This window comes from Bufo gargarizans, chromosome 3 (genome assembly GCF_014858855.1).
Source record: "Bufo gargarizans isolate SCDJY-AF-19 chromosome 3, ASM1485885v1, whole genome shotgun sequence".
Taxonomy (NCBI): Eukaryota; Metazoa; Chordata; class Amphibia; order Anura; family Bufonidae; genus Bufo; species Bufo gargarizans.
Genome location: NC_058082.1, coordinates 373659996 through 373676020, shown reverse-complemented (window position 1 = coordinate 373676020; position 16025 = coordinate 373659996). Strand labels below are relative to the sequence as shown.

Genomic DNA, 16025 nt, shown 5'->3' with positions numbered 1-16025 from the left:
CAGCGCTGCAAGGCACCAGTGATAACCACTGAGCCACTGTGCTGCCCACATGAATATGTGTCTTCAATGTGTATTCTATTGCGTCTATTCCATTGGGAAAGCAGACTAAAGTCTGTATTACACTGGCAGATTTTCTGCCCGATGATCGCTAATGAGCATTCGTAGTAACGTGTGGCACTGTAATACTGCCGCCGATTATCAGGCAACTCATTATCAGGCTAACGCTCGTTCATCAGGCAACTGCGATCTTGCAGCATGCTGCTGCCGGCAAATAACTAGACAGCATGGGGACGAGCGATGGCATAGCGACTGCTGTGGAGGAGATTACTGCATGTAATAGCAGCCGTCTCCTCTGCTAAAGAGCCCGACAATCGCCTGCAGATATCTGAGCAATTTCTGTCCAATTAGACCAATAGTTGGCATGTATAACAAAAGATCTGTGTGTAAACGGTAAGGAGTAAAGCCTGTATTACACTGCTCGATTTTTCAGCAGATAATCGCTAACGAGTGTTCACATGCCGCCGATTGCCCAATGAATGAGCGAACTCTCAATCATCAGGCAATCCAAATCTTTTGACATGTTAAAAAATTATCGTTTGCAGGTGGCAGATTGTAGTGTCTTATAACGATCTGCCACCGGCAAACCACTTTACAGCATGGGGACAAGCGATGGCATAGCGATATAATGCATGTAATAGCAGCAGTCTCCCCTCACTAGTGGGCAGGCGCTTGCCGGAAGGGAACGCTTCCCTCCCGACAATTGTCTGCCACATCAGGCTGTGCAATACAGCCTTAAGATACCATTACTAACAATAAAGTTCCTGTTATGCAAGCCTATGCAAATGTTAATGCAGCAAGCACTTTGTAGTACCCAAGGCTTTCTATGGATGCCTTCTAGGAATAAATCTTTGTTCTCTAGTGATTGATTATTACAGTTCTTAGAAATAAAGCTGTTGTCACATCATGTGGCCACTGATCAGCAGAACTAAGAGTAAATCGTATATGTGTATAACTGTTATAACGTGTTATGTTATGTTTATATTGAAGACATAGGGGGAGATTTATCAAACTGGTGTAAAGTAGAACTGGCTTAGTTGCCAATAGCAACCAGGACAATCAGGACAATCATCATTAGTCATCAGTCATCATCAGTAAAGGTCTCTACACAGGACGATATTGCAGCAGATTGTCGGGAAGGAAACAGATTGTGTTTTCCGGCAGCAGATAGTGTTTGCACAGCACAATCTGCGGTCGGCAAATGAGGGTTGAGGTGCTGTACATTCAATATATGTATCTAGTGCAGTCAGTCTACTGTGTTATGTGCCACTTGTTCAGGGGGTGGGAGATTAGGGTCTACCTTGCTCAGGGTCCCACCGGGGGATTTACCTGTACCCCTGTGGACCAGTTTGAGACTGGAGTGAGCTGCTGTCTCTGGCATTACTCACTGTTCCCTGGTCCTCTTCTTGAGGCATCTGCACTTTACTGTCAGACTGACAGCATACAGCTTCAAAACATAGTGCACATGGGCATGTACTATGACCTGACACTGTGTAATGTCAGGTCACAGTGCATCGTGGGAGCCCAAAGGAAGAGTGCACAAGATGAGAGGTGCAGATTTTTTTTTTGTCTGGTATGAAGTCTGCATTTAGGGGACAGTTTATGGGGGCCACAGGACAAATCTGGGGTCTGAATGAATTAGGAGTCGAATCTAGGGACTGTATGAATTAGGGAGGGTTGATCTAGGGTCTGTATGAATTTAGGGGGCTGATCTGGTGTCTGTATGAATTTGAGGGGCTTCTTTAGGGCCTGAACTGGGTGTGTATGAATTTGGGGTCTGTTATGGAGTCTGTACAAATTTGAGGTCTTGATCTAGGGTCTTGTGAATTTGGGGTCTGTATAAGTTTGGGGTCTGATCTGTGAGCTTATTTTTGCTCTGATTGAATTATCTGGGGTGTTATGAATTTGGGAGCTGATTCTGGAATTTATTTGTGGTCTGAATTAATTTAGAGCTAATTTGGAGGTCCACTCTGAGGTCTGTAGGAATTTGTGGAATGATATGGGGTCTGTATTCATTTTGGGGTTCAATTGGAGGTCTTTATTCATTTTTGGGTCTGTATTAATTTTAGGGTCTGGTCTGGGGGTTTGTATTCACTTTTGGGTCTGTCTGGAGGTCAGGTTATTTATTTTGGGGTCTGGAGGTTGAGGTCTCATGTGGGGTCTGTATTAAGAAGGGGTTGCCAATCCATATAAAATTTACTTTTGGAAACTGATTAGAATGTCATAAATAAAAGTAGTGATACCTTTCTGATCCCCTACTGCTCTCCTTCTGCTGCTTCCCTCTTGACTCATGTGACTGCCATGGTCAGTGATTGGGAAGCGAGCTGCAGGGATTAGGTAGGTATCAACACTTTTATTATTTCGGAACATTATAAATACTGGTGTCTTCTATATGGTAGTGGGCTCCACACCCCTGGGCAGAGATCATCGTATGGACCAGATGAAGATGAAAACAAAATTAACAACTGAAATCTGAGATGTCACCTGTGAGTCACTGGGTTAAGGCTAGGGCTACAGTGACCTTTTTGTAGCACAACTGATTTTATAGCGGATCTGACAGCAGATTTGTACTTATGAAATTGGCTGACCTGTTGCATGGGCATTTGACAACTGAAAGTATCTGTGTTAGTCCCATGTTCATATGTGCCTGCCTTGCTGAGAAAAATTATGTTTTAATATGTGCATATGAGCCTTTAGAAGTAATAGGGGCTTTGCTGTAAGCAGGGCTAACACAAGCCACCACAGAAGTAGAAAGGGCCAGCAATACCATAGTGCAGCACAAAATACCACCCCAGCAACACCACATCCTCTGGACACAGATACAGTTAAATTCAGGAGGGCATCTGCGGCTGCCAGCAAGGTGAATAGGCACTTGATGCTTCAAGCATTAATGCTGAGATTGTTTTGTAACTGAGCCCACCAGCCATTAGGAGGGCTCAGGCGGCCCATTGTTCATCGGCCCACCTAGAGTCTATGGCCAGTCCACCACTGTGTAACTGCAATGCCTCAGTTGCTACTATGGAATTATTTGCATATATTGAAGTATGATTTTTCTCAACAATACAAGCACATATGAAAATGGGTCCCACACAGATCCCTTCAGCTGCAAAGCACACATGTAACAGGTCAGCCAGTTCATAGGTAGAAATCTGCTGACAGATGCCCTTTAAAGGGGTTATCCAATTTCTTAAACCCGCCCCCCCCCCCACCATGTGCCGGGCCCCTCACTTGTAATATACCTACACCGCTCCCCGCACCACCACTGCTACTTCTCCCAGCATATGGATGAAAACACCAGGTGTCGGGGGAGCAGCCAATTGCAGGTGGGGATGGGGACGAGCCTCCATAGTGTCACCTGCAATGTTTTCATCCGTGTGCAGGGAGAAGCAGCAGCGGCGGTGCGGGGACAAGGAGCGGCATCGGGAGCGGGCTAAGTATATTGCCGGTGAGGGGCTCGGCACATGTGGGGAGGGGAGTTGAAAAATTGGATAACCCATTTCATTGAGCTACAGCATTAGAGATCAGAGCTGCAGATCCTTGAATACCACCTTCTAAAGTGACGGAATGTGACTATGTTGTTGTAACAGTATTTAAACATTTCTGGCCCCACTTTTCATTTTGTCTAGGGTCACACTTTGTCTAAAACTTACCCCGGATGCCATAAAAACAGGATTTGTGTAATGGAGGAGTCGGTAGCAGTAGATCATGACAAAGATGAAGCTAAGTCTCCTATACACTGCACAATGTAGCAGATGAGTGTCAGGAAAGAAGCGTTCCTTCCCAGCAAGCGCCTGCTTGTCAGTGAAGGAGACAGCTGTATTTACATGCAATGATCTCCTCCACAGTATGGGGAGGGGCGATCACTAATCCCATTGTTCATCCCCATACAGAATCATTGTTTGCCAGCAATGAGCAACAGCAGAGGCTGTTGCGAGGGCTACTGCCAAATGAAGAAACATTTGGTGGCACCTTTACGCCAGAATATAATTGCTAACGAGCATTCCTACAAACGCTTGTTAACGATTATCTGCCCAATGCTCTGCCAGTGTAAAGGGGCCTTTAGGCAGCTGTAACCCAGGGATATATATAGAGAGAGAATCTACAGAAGTGAGTGCTTGACACAACTGGTTCAGATACTTATATTTTTTCCTTTATGCTAAAGGTGTTGGAGTCTGAAAACGTGAGATCCCTTCCCTACTTTCCTTCCCAATTTTTCCTCCTGTTGGTTCCTTCTCCGGTTTCCTTTTTGGTGAGTGACTGTTTCTGGCCGTGTCTGCTTTGTCTATCAGCCATTCAATCCTATGTCTGTTAGATGGTCGTTTAAGTTGCATTTTCATGTTATATTTATTTTATGCACAGCGCTTTACAGACATTAGCATCACACTGTCCCTAATAGGGCTCACAATCTAAGTTTGGGATATGGGGTGAAACCAGAGTATTCAGAGGAAACCCAAGCAAACATGGGGACAACATACAAACTCCATGCAGATGTTGTCCTTGGTGATGCCCAATACCACCTATATATTCTATGATTGCTGCTTTTTTCTTTCTGAAAATTTAATAAATATTGATTTACCTTAAAATTGTGCAGCATCCTTCATAGCATTCATCACTTTTTAATTTTGTAGATTTTGACATAAAAGCATTTATGACTAACAAAGGCAAATTAAGAATCACTTAAAGCCCCATTACATTGGCCAATTTTGCAGGCAATTTTTGGGAAGGAAGCATTGTTTGCCGGCAAGCACCTGCTCCTCAGTGGAGGAGACTGCTGCATTTACATATAGCGATCTCGTCCACAGTATAGAGGTCTCATCGTTTGCCAGCAGCAGAGGCTGTTTACACAGCACAATCTGCTGCCAGCAAATGACAATTTAGGTGCCCACACAAACGTTTCACTCGTTCATCGGGTAATCGGCGGCACCTTTACACCGCCAGATAATTGCTAACGAGTGCTCCTATGAACGATCATTAGCGATTATCTGACTAATCGTTGGCCTGTGTATAGGGCCCTTTACTAAGGCTCATTTTTAGTTTCCATGTGGGCAAAGAGAAAGCAGATAACAAAGGGATCCTGCAAGATTTTCATCTTTAAAGAGGTTTTCAGGGCCTTGATATTGATGAAGGGTTATCATTTTGATAAACCCCGCAAATTTTACATTATGGCTAAAAACATTATGTTGCATTATTATATTGTATGTGTAAATACTGCAACAGTATATTTTGTTATGAACTTGCAGAATAAGGCGCACCTGTGAAGGGTTTAATACACTTTCAAACTTTTCTTTAAAAAAAAAATGTTGTATGATTAAGTGGTAAGTACATTTCAGCGCAGGAACTTTAACAGTGTGCAGTTCACATTGCTATCACTGTGCACCCTGCCTCCCCAGTCATTATATTGGAAGAAATGCTTAGATCCTTTCTTTATTTTACAAAAGTGCTGTAAATGTATTAAGTGATCCCACCGTTGTTCAATAGTGCCTGGCAACCAAGTGTGTTCTTATCAGTAAGTCAATAAAGATAAGGAGTCTGTGATGGGGGTGGGGTAAGGTGGTTGAGCAACCATTTGCAAAAAAAACCTGACATCTGTCAAAAGAAGAACACACCTCCAGTCAAAGGGATAGCTTCTAGCTATGATATTTATACAAAGGTATGGAAAGCTATACTTTACCTATACTATAAGAACACCAAACGTATGAGAGACATGTAATGGCTTGCTTGCTTTTAAGTAGCATAGCCCTTTACATACCCTGACATCCATGCTCCTTGAGAGTTATTGTGTCACAAAAAGTTATAAAGTGTGGCTTTTATGTCCACCATAAACTGGTTTATTGCAACCAACCCAACCCATTCAGCAGTGGTTTCAAAGCTCTTAATACCCCAATAAAATGAAAAGATTTTTCAAAATCAGAATGTAGCGGCATGACAGTGCAACAAATACATTTTACTTTTAATGTAAAGCATTTCAAGGTTAATTGATATTTCTTCTCAAATTCATGTTCACGTCAATACATAATGAAGAAAGAAATATAAATAGTACTGCCATGTTCTATTATTTCATAAAGTTTTTTTCTCTAGAACATTTAAGTAACATTTCAGATACTAGTGATTCATGGTTTACAATTCTTAATATATGTTAGACAATTTTTTTGGTGTGTGGTGTATGCGTGGAGTAGACAGATATATTTGGTAAGACAGATTTACATGGGGCGATTGTCAGACCATTATCGGGAATGACTGTTAGTACAAACGCTCGTTCCTGATAATCGTCCATTAAAGGTGCCAGAGATCACCTGATGAATGAGCAAAACATTTGTTCATTCGTTCAGCAGTTTACTGGATAGGAACGGTTCCTTCTCGAAAACTGACTACTCAGTTGGCGCACATAATTGCACCTTTATTGTTAATTAATTTTATCCTATTTTTACATTTCTGTTTTGCTACTTATATGTAATATGTATGTAGTGCAGCACATAAAAATCTAGACAATTTTATTTTCACCAGGTATTATCAGGGCTGCATTCACACTTGGCTATGCTCTAGGCACTGTGTGTGCTTGCTTTTTAAATTAGCAATAATACTCCAACATGATTGAGCTCCATTACCCAAGTCCTGTCTAAAATTATTTTTGTGGAGAAATCGAGATATGTAGTTAGACAAGGTAATTAGAACACCTCCATTTCTGTACTGCCCCCACCATAATCGGTGATCTTAGGCCCTTCCCCTAGTTTGCCTATATGTTAAATAAAGTCATGTATGCAGTAAGCCATACTTTGACACATCTATAACACAATTACTTGAGCATTGAAACAATGTCTCCAGCTGATTATAGGACAGCTGATTTGAAATAAAAAGTAACTTATAAAGTACAATAGTGCATGGTATATATTTACCATAGTAAATAAAAGTATTATTCGTAAGAAGTCAAAGGTCCTAGGGGGAATTTAGCCATGGAGTACAGTGAGACAAATTTATTAAAAAACACCCGGTTCTTAAGAAATCTGATGCATAGTTTGTCCGTTTGCCATAAATTATGGTAAATCTTTTGACGCATGTGAGGTCACACTGCCGTCGATACAACATCACCACTTTTCAAGCCACTTTTGAAATGTGTTGCGGGAAGCAAAAAGTCACCAAAAGTTGGAAATTTGATACAGAAATCTGGCATAATTCAGTTGCTAACTTCCTCCCACAGTGTAAAGCTGGCTATATATACTAGATTTTTTAATTGCTAATGTCAGACAGAGGCTTATTAACTCTGTTAACAAAACAGTAAACAAATTTATCAAAATGTAGTTATAAGGTAAACTTGATGGGTTGCTGCTATTTTAAATATGTGACTTTGCATAAGTCATATAGCACTAAATGGGGAGAACACCATGCATGTACGGCCACCCCTCCATTCATCTCTATGGGACTTCCGATAGCCTGCTTAAGTCTCATAACAGTTCATGGAAATAGCAGTGCCCCTTTCTTGAGATAGGAGTGAGTGACAGAAGTGGAACTCGCACCTATCGAACTTTTATGGCATATCCGATCAATATGTCATAAATGTCTAAATTGGAACAGATGGGAATACCCCTTTAATATGTTGTTTTGGGCAACTTTATTTCCTCTTATACTACCTTTAATTTCTCTAGATTTCCATGGAAAATGCAGAACTTTGATTTAAACATCTTATATGCTTTGTAGAATAATGATAAAGTTGTTTGGTATGTATTAAGCTCATATCAGGGCTCCAGACAAAAAAAAATATCAAGGAGCCATTGGCTAATAACCTGAAAAATTTAGTCGCCAAATTTAAAATACATATAATTACGGTAAAAAAAAACAAAAAAACATATGTCTTACCTAGGGTTGTCACGATACCAAAATTTTTACTTGATTTCAATACCATAAAAAAGTATTGTGATACTCAATACCGCGTGAAAAAAAAAAAGCCTTTTGCATTCCACATTTTATGGAATGTCTGGACCATAATAGAACAGTCCTAACCTAATTTTTGTCAGGACAAGGTGACCCAAAAATGGTAAATTGCACGTTTTTTTTTTTTTTTCTGTTACAGCGTTCATCCGGAGATATTTTTAAATATTTTAATAGTTCGCACTTTTTTGGGCGTGGCAATATGTAATTTTTTTATTGTTTATATATTTAATATGTAAACTTGGGCAAGGGGGTGATTTAAATTTAATATTTTGGTGTTTATTTTTTTTACTTCTTATTTAATACCTATTTACCCTCTTAGGGGGCTAGAACCTGGGATCTTTCATCCATTGTCCTATTCACCCTGATAGATCTCTATCAGGGTGAATAGGACTTCACACTCTCCTTGCTGCCCTGTGCATAGTGCACACAGCAGCATAGAGCTGACTATGGCAGCCAGGGCTTCATTAGCGTCCTGGCTGCCATGGTAATCGATCGGAGCCCCAGGCTTACACTGCTGGGGCTCTGATCGGAACTGCCACTGCACCACCAATGATAATACCTGGGGGATGGGGAGATTAGGGTTTGGGGGCGCATTGCACCACCAATGATTATAATACTTTGGGGGGGGGGTTGGGGGCGCACTGCACCACTAATGATTATAATACTTTTGGTGGGATTGGGGCGCACTGCACCACCAATGATTCTGATTTATAATATTCGGTGCACTGCACCACCAATGGATATAGGTTATGCTTAATGCAAATGCAGGCTGCCCTGTGGGTGCCAGACATGTCCCATACCCGACACGCAGCCTCTATGACTGCACGCTGCGATCAGCTACTATTAACCCCTCAGGTAATAGCGGCAGATCACAGCACGCAGTCATAGAGGCTGGGTGCCGGGTATGGGATATAGCTGGCCCCCGCAGCCTGCGTTTGTATTTCGGCATAAACTATATTCATTGGTGGTGCAGTGGCCACAGCCCCTCCCCTCCTCCTTGCTTCTATCAGTCCATTGGTGGCAGTGGCAGCAGCGGCACAGGGCAGAGGGACTGCCTCCTTCTCCCCTGTGCTGTTGAGAAGAATATGGCACGCGCTGAGAGCAGCGCGTGCCATGTCAGTTTGTGAAAGCGGCAGAGCAGCGGAGGGTCTAGGCGCAAATGGCGACAAGACTACAAAGTCTTGTCGCCATTTAGCAATTCTAGGTCGCCATCTGGAGCCCTGCATATAGTTGTCTACTTGGTTGCACTCATGTAAGAAAACTTTGTCCCTCTATTGCAACCTTGACCAGCATCTGTGAGCTCTCCTACACTATTTTTTTAAAAGTATACAATTCCTGAGATGATTCACATTATCATTATTAAGTCAGCTGCAAATTCATTTTTAATTCATTGTTTTTTTAATGTTTTTTTTTTAAACCCAGTACTTTCCACTCAATCACGGAAGTCATTCAGCCATGTCTAAGTCATTCCAATCACACATATATTTCTAATTTACTGCAATAGCCTGCAGCTTTCTAGTTTTACAATCTTTATGCATTAGCAAGCTTATCAAGGTGTAACAATAGCCATTATAACCCCTGTGACTGTTAGGTGGCCCAGAACCATGGATGAACCATATTTCTCCATACTGAAGTTAAATAATTACAAATAGACAATTCCAATATCTGAACATTTTCGAATTTTGTATTGATAGAAAAGTGAAAACTATTTGGTCAGCTGTACCCAATACTTTTCTACAAGTGAGAATTTTTTATTTAATTTGAATTCAATAAGCCTATTAAAAGTAAAAAGTAAAAGTTTTAGCTTACATTTATTTTATACTTTAATGTATTCATAATTTGCTGTTAAGTAATAAAGCACTGTGATGTAATTCTTGATCTCTTTTGGACAGACTGTTTAATGTAAGTGTATGCTCTTTATTATTGTCACAAACAACTCAATAAAAAGAGATTTGTTTTAAAAAAAAATGCTGTTAAGTTTTAAAGACATCGCTATAGAGATGCATTTAATATCTGATGTTTTCAGAATTTTGACCATCTGGCCATCAGCTATCAGCCTGACTTCTTCATCAACATATGCATTCATCTCAGCCAAACAGAAAACAATAGGACTGTCAGGTAAATATAACTTAGCCCTATTTTACCCTAGGGAAGCAGCAAAAAATTACCTCTGTGAGTCTCCTTTCACATCTGCATTGGAAGCTTCATTCGGGGCTTCAGTCACATAAATTGTAAAAAATAGGAGAGAGAAAAGTGTGCAAGGACATGCGACACATGGAGCACAGTCAAAAGCCTCTATGAAGTCACATTAGGGCCTTATTCGCACAGTCAATGTTTGGTCAGTGATTTCCATCAGTGATTTTGAGCCAAAACCAAGTGTGGGTCCAAAACAGGTGCAGATCTTTCCCTTCTACCGTATGTCTGTGTAGGATCCACTCCTGGTTTTGGCTCACAATCACTGATGGAAATCACTGACCAAACACTGACTGTGTGAATTAAGCCTAAAGCCTCAAAAAGATTACACCAAAGCCCTCACTAGTACAATCCACATAAAGAAGGAAGAAGCAGCACTCCAGAAAATGATCATAAAAAATCCAGTAATGTATGCACCCAATGAACTGCAAAGTTTCTGCCCCTCTAAGGAACTATGCTTGAGAATGGTTTCATAGAGGAACTGCAACGGTGTTCATTAGAACATCTAGAGTGTTGCATCTTCCTTTTTTGTGTAGTGTGCAAGGACATTTAACAAACTGAACTGCTTGAAAACATGGCAAATTGAATTATTTACCTAAAATCTAGGAAGTTTTGCAATGTGTTTTACTGACCAAATGAGTAGGCAAATGACTTCTGAACTCCTCCTTAGTCAGCTGTGAATGGCCTCCTGTTGTGTATTTCAGTAACCCTGGTGTAATGGCTTCCTTTGTTCACATGAACCTGAAGCCTGCTGTGCATAGAACACATTTTAACTTGTATTCCCAAAGACTAGTTCTATAACATAACATATAGCTCATTCACGCTAAGAATTTAACTTTAATTTCCCTTTTATGCCAATTTTGTAGGATTTGTTATCTCAAAAGATATTGCAAGCTATAAAGGCAAGTTCATCTGCCCCAACAAAGATACAGGGTAGCTTTTCGATCTCGTCTGCGGGGGTCATCTTAGGAATCGCGGCATGGACTGCTTTCCGGGCATAATAGACATTCGGGGTGGCTCCTGCTGTCTGCAAAGCCATCACGTGTTGTAGCAGCAACTGGTTAGTCTCCTGCTACTGCTAATCAGCCTCGCGTTGCTGCAGGTTGGTCTCTCGCTGCTGAAGATTAGCCTTCATGAGGGCCTTTACAACAGCCTCCATTTTGTCATGGGGCACCGGTTGTAATACAGCTGGTTTAATGTACGACATACAACCATGCCTGAAAAATGCAGAAACCAAAACTATCGGTGTTCACGCCAGCCTCACTGATCTTGCACGCATCCTCCACCAATTGTGGGGTTTCGCTCTGGTAGATAGGGTAAGCGGGCGCAGTACAGAGGGAAAATACAAACTCTTAACTCAAAACATCAGTATTTATTCACACTTGAAACAATTACACAAAACAGCACGTAACTTTGCAGTCTTGGTGCTAATTCACACACAATGGAAAGTTCATATAACAGAAGTCACCTTGCTAGCAGTTCTGCCTCCAGTAGTCCACAGCAAGCTTTAGGGGGCCTGTTTCCCCAACGTGCGGCTCTCAGCCCTCCAGTACGGCACAAAGCCTCAGATCCCCAAAAACAGAGACATCTCTGCCAAGCCCAGCTGCCTCTTTAAGGACAGCCGGGTGCTGCCAAAACCCGGAGCGGCACTTAAACTCCGGTCCGGTATTTGACCTCACCTGGTCCAGCCACACATGCTGGGAGCAAAATACCTGCCTTGCCAGACACAAACCCTCACTGTGTCACAATATATAATGTTATCTTTGGTTTTAACCTATTTTTCTGTTTATTTTTACTTTTAACCTTTCTATAACTGATGTATATTACTTCAGGGGTTATGTCAAATTTACTTACAAGAGATTGTGCCCCTATTTTAAAATGTAACCTTTAATAATACTATTAAAACCATATAAACATAACTACACAAATACACTGCGCAAAAATATAAATTCAACACTTTTGGTTTTGCTCCAATTTTGCATGAGCTGATCTCAAAGATCTGAAGCATTTTCTACATACACAAAAGACCCATTACTTGGGTTGTGTAAATTGTGTACAGTCCTTGCAATATGGGGCCGTGCATTATCATGCTGCAACATAAGGTGATGGTCGTGGATGAATGGCACAACAATGGGCCTCAGGATCTCGTCACAGTATCTCTGTGCACTCAAAATGCCATCAATAAAATGCACCTGTGTTCAATCTATAACATACACCTGCCCATATCATAACCCCACCGCCACCATGGGCCACTCGATCCACAATGTTGACATCAGCAAACTGCTCACCGACACGATGCCACACACGCTGTCTGCCATCTGCCCTGAACAGCGAAAACCAGGACTCATCTGTGAACAGAACGCCTCTCCAACGTGCCATACACCATCGAATGTGAGCATTTGCCCACTCAAGTCGGTTATGACGACAAACTGCAGTCAGGTCCAGACCCCGATGAGGACAACGAGCATGCAGATGAGCTTCCCTGAGACGGTTTCTGACAGGTTGTGCAGAAATTCTTTGGTTATACAAATCGATTGTTGCTGCTGCTGTCCGGGTGGCTGCTCTCAGACGATCATGGAGGTGAACATGCTGGATGTGGAGGTCCTGGGCTGGTGTGGTTACATGTAGTCTGCGGTTGTGGGGCCAGTTGGATGTACTGCCAAATTCTCTAAAACGCCTTTGGAGACAGCTTATGGCACAGAAATAAACATTCATTGCATGGGCAACACCTCTGGTAGACATTCCTCCAGTCAGCATACCAATTGCACACTCCCTCAAACGTTGCGACATCTGTGGCATTGTGCTGTGTGATCAAACTGCACATTTCTGAGTGTACTTTTATTGTGGGCAGTCTAAGGCGCACATGTGCAATATTCATGCTGTCTAATCAGCACCTTGATATGCCACACCTGTGAGGTGGGATGGATTATCTTGTCAAAGGAGAAGTGCTCACTAACTCAGATTTAGACAGATTTGTGAACAATATTTGAGAGTAATGGGTCTTTTGTGTATGTAGAAAATGTTTAAGATCTTTGAGTTCAGCTCATGCAAAATTGGAGCAAAACCGAAAGTGTTGCGTTTATATTTTTGCTCAGTGTATATATAAATAGCACATGTCTGGCATCAATATAGGTTCTTTTAGGGTAAATTGATAGCCGGTGGGGCTTCTATCAATTCTTTATCAAGCCCGTCTTTACATACAGTCGTACACCATGATCGAAGTAAGGAGGCAAATGTAGATTCCTTTTCATGGATCTCTTTTCTTTGCTCAGACAGGTTTTCTCAATTCAACATGATTTCTGAAGAAACGTGGGGTTCATTTGTGAAGCCAGGTCAGCTGTCCCTGATTTCTCCCTTTCACTACTCCTGTCTACAAGCAGAGCACTCGCCCTGAAAGGAGGGACCCCACTTCTCAGAATACCTTCAAATGACCCTATATATGCCAGGCTTCTACTTTTCTGGATCCCAAGTCACGTTCCAACGCGTTTCTCCTATAATGTATTGGTTCATCAGAGGACCTTAGATTAAATAGTAATGCTACACTGGTGATGAGTGGCCTCTTTTCATGTAGGAAAAGGTGCGTTGGGCTGTGACTTGGGATCCAGAAAAGTAGAATCCTGGCATATATAGGGTAATTTAAGGGTATTCTGAGGGCTTAGCCACCGAGAAGTGGGGTTGCCCCTTTCGGGGCGAGTGCTCTGCTTGTAGGAAGGAGTAGTGCAAGGGAGAAATTAAGGACAGATGAACCCCACGTTTCTTCAGAAATCATGCTGAATTTAGAATACCTGTTGATGAGCAAAGAAAAGAGATCCATGAAAAGGAATCTACATTTGTCTCCTTACTTTGATCATGGTGTACGACTGTAAGTAAAGACGGGCTTGATAAAGTATTGATAGAAGCCCACCGGTTACCAATTTACCCTTAAAAGAAACCTATATTGATGCCAGGTATGTGCTATTTATATATACTTGTGTAGTTATATTTATGTGGTTTTAATAGTATCATTAAAGGTTACATTTTAAAATAGGGGCACAATCTCTTGTAAGTAACTGTTAACCTTTCCTGCATTTATTTCTACCCAGCATAGTTTTCCTTCAGAATTATTTCCTTCTTCTATGGAATCTAATCAATGTGCGCACCAGTCTCCAGCTTATTCAATCAATTTTCACACCGACCTTATGTGACCTCTGTTTCTGCAATCACATTATGGAGGTAACCATCACTCCTATCTAGTGAAAAAAAAAACACAGAATAGGCTGCCACTATACCTCCTGTATCAGAGGACAGCTCCTGCTGTCTCAGTCTAGTGCCAGTAAAATAAACTACACCTTTTAGAGGCCTTCTCAGTAAAGATAAATGAACACTAGTACAGTAACTGCAGACCCTTTAAGAGAAAAAAACAAAGGGTGTCATAGTGTGACTGAGTACGCAATGGGAGGATGAGGGAACATCAAAGACTACAAGACTTGTACAAAGACACAATTTAATTGTCTTAAGTATGCATAAAGGCAACAATACCATGACAACAGTAGGCAACATGCTGGTGTATTATAGCACGACTAGTGAACCACACTGAAAACAGCTGACTTTGCTGACAGTGTGGAGCTTTGGGACATCTTGCCAGCTATCTGTCTCTGAGCAGAACTTGTCTTTTTCTCTTCTGCCATTCTATTATTTAGGACATTCCTGACTTAGGGTCACATTTTGGTTATCCAAGGAGGAGGTCTACCAAATATACTTTACCTACTCATAGTCTGATTGTAGCCCACACAATAAAAGGCAAGACAATCATTTCCGAAGCTGCTACTGTATGGCTAACTTTACATACATTGTTTTCAATATCACTAGCAATTCAACTTAACCAATTTGGGGAAAAAACTACACTGTTGCCAGTGTTACAAATTGAGGATTGAAGAGTGAAGATTTCCTAAACTAAAGTTACCAAAAATCCAACAACAAGTTAATAGCATGTACAAAATTTATGTTAAGGGTATTGAAGCTCAGTTACCATTTTAGTAAAATGTTTGATCTGAGGATTCACAATCTTTTCATGTATTCTCTTGCTCTATGGATTGTAATTTATTATTTCGGGTGTTTTCATATTGTTTGTCAGGCCAGATGTTAAAAGAGGGCTTATGCCTGTAAAACACTATATCTGATATGACATGTTTGGACATATTTACACACCAGGCTAGATATATGCAAATATTTAGGCTAATGATAAAAGGGCCAGAAACTGAGACAAATTATTGAACAAAAAAACTGAAAATCATCAGCCCCAGAATGACATTTCTACAAACAATGCAGGGCATAAATATTTGAACTGCATTTTGTGTTTTCTGTAATTCGATAAAGCAAGACTGTACAAATCTTTTTTTTTTCTCCAAGTAATAGATGTTACCTCCAGAAAGCCAGGAGCATATTTTATAGCATTTTCCTTGGCCATGCCAATACATGTCTTTTCTGACAATAAAGCCTCATTCACACATCAGGGTTTTGGTCAGTGATTTCTAATGGTGATTGTGAGCCAAAACCAGGAGTGGAGCCTCCACAGACATAAGGTATAAGGGAAAGATCTACAGAGTTCTATGTTTAGACCCGCATCTGGGTTTGGCTCAAAATCACTGATGGAAATCACTGACCAAAACACGTAGGCATGAAGTATAAGGATATTTTCCCTTGAAAATACATGATGCATACATGATTTAGTTTGGATTTAAATGAAGATCATTTTAGAACTGTATTAATTATCCCAAGTTATAATACATTATTATATGTTACTTTTCTAAAGTGAACTATGCTAGGCTAAACAGTTATTCCCACCTTAAACATTAATGGCCAATCTGCAG

At 41.1% G+C, this 16025-nt stretch overlaps 1 protein-coding gene across 1 annotated transcript in view; it reads right to left on the bottom strand.

Moving 5' to 3' along the window:
* Positions 1 to 16025, bottom strand: part of HNF1B (HNF1 homeobox B) — a 66751-nt gene that overhangs the window by 29104 nt on the left and 21622 nt on the right. The gene's annotated exons all lie outside the window — the stretch shown is intronic.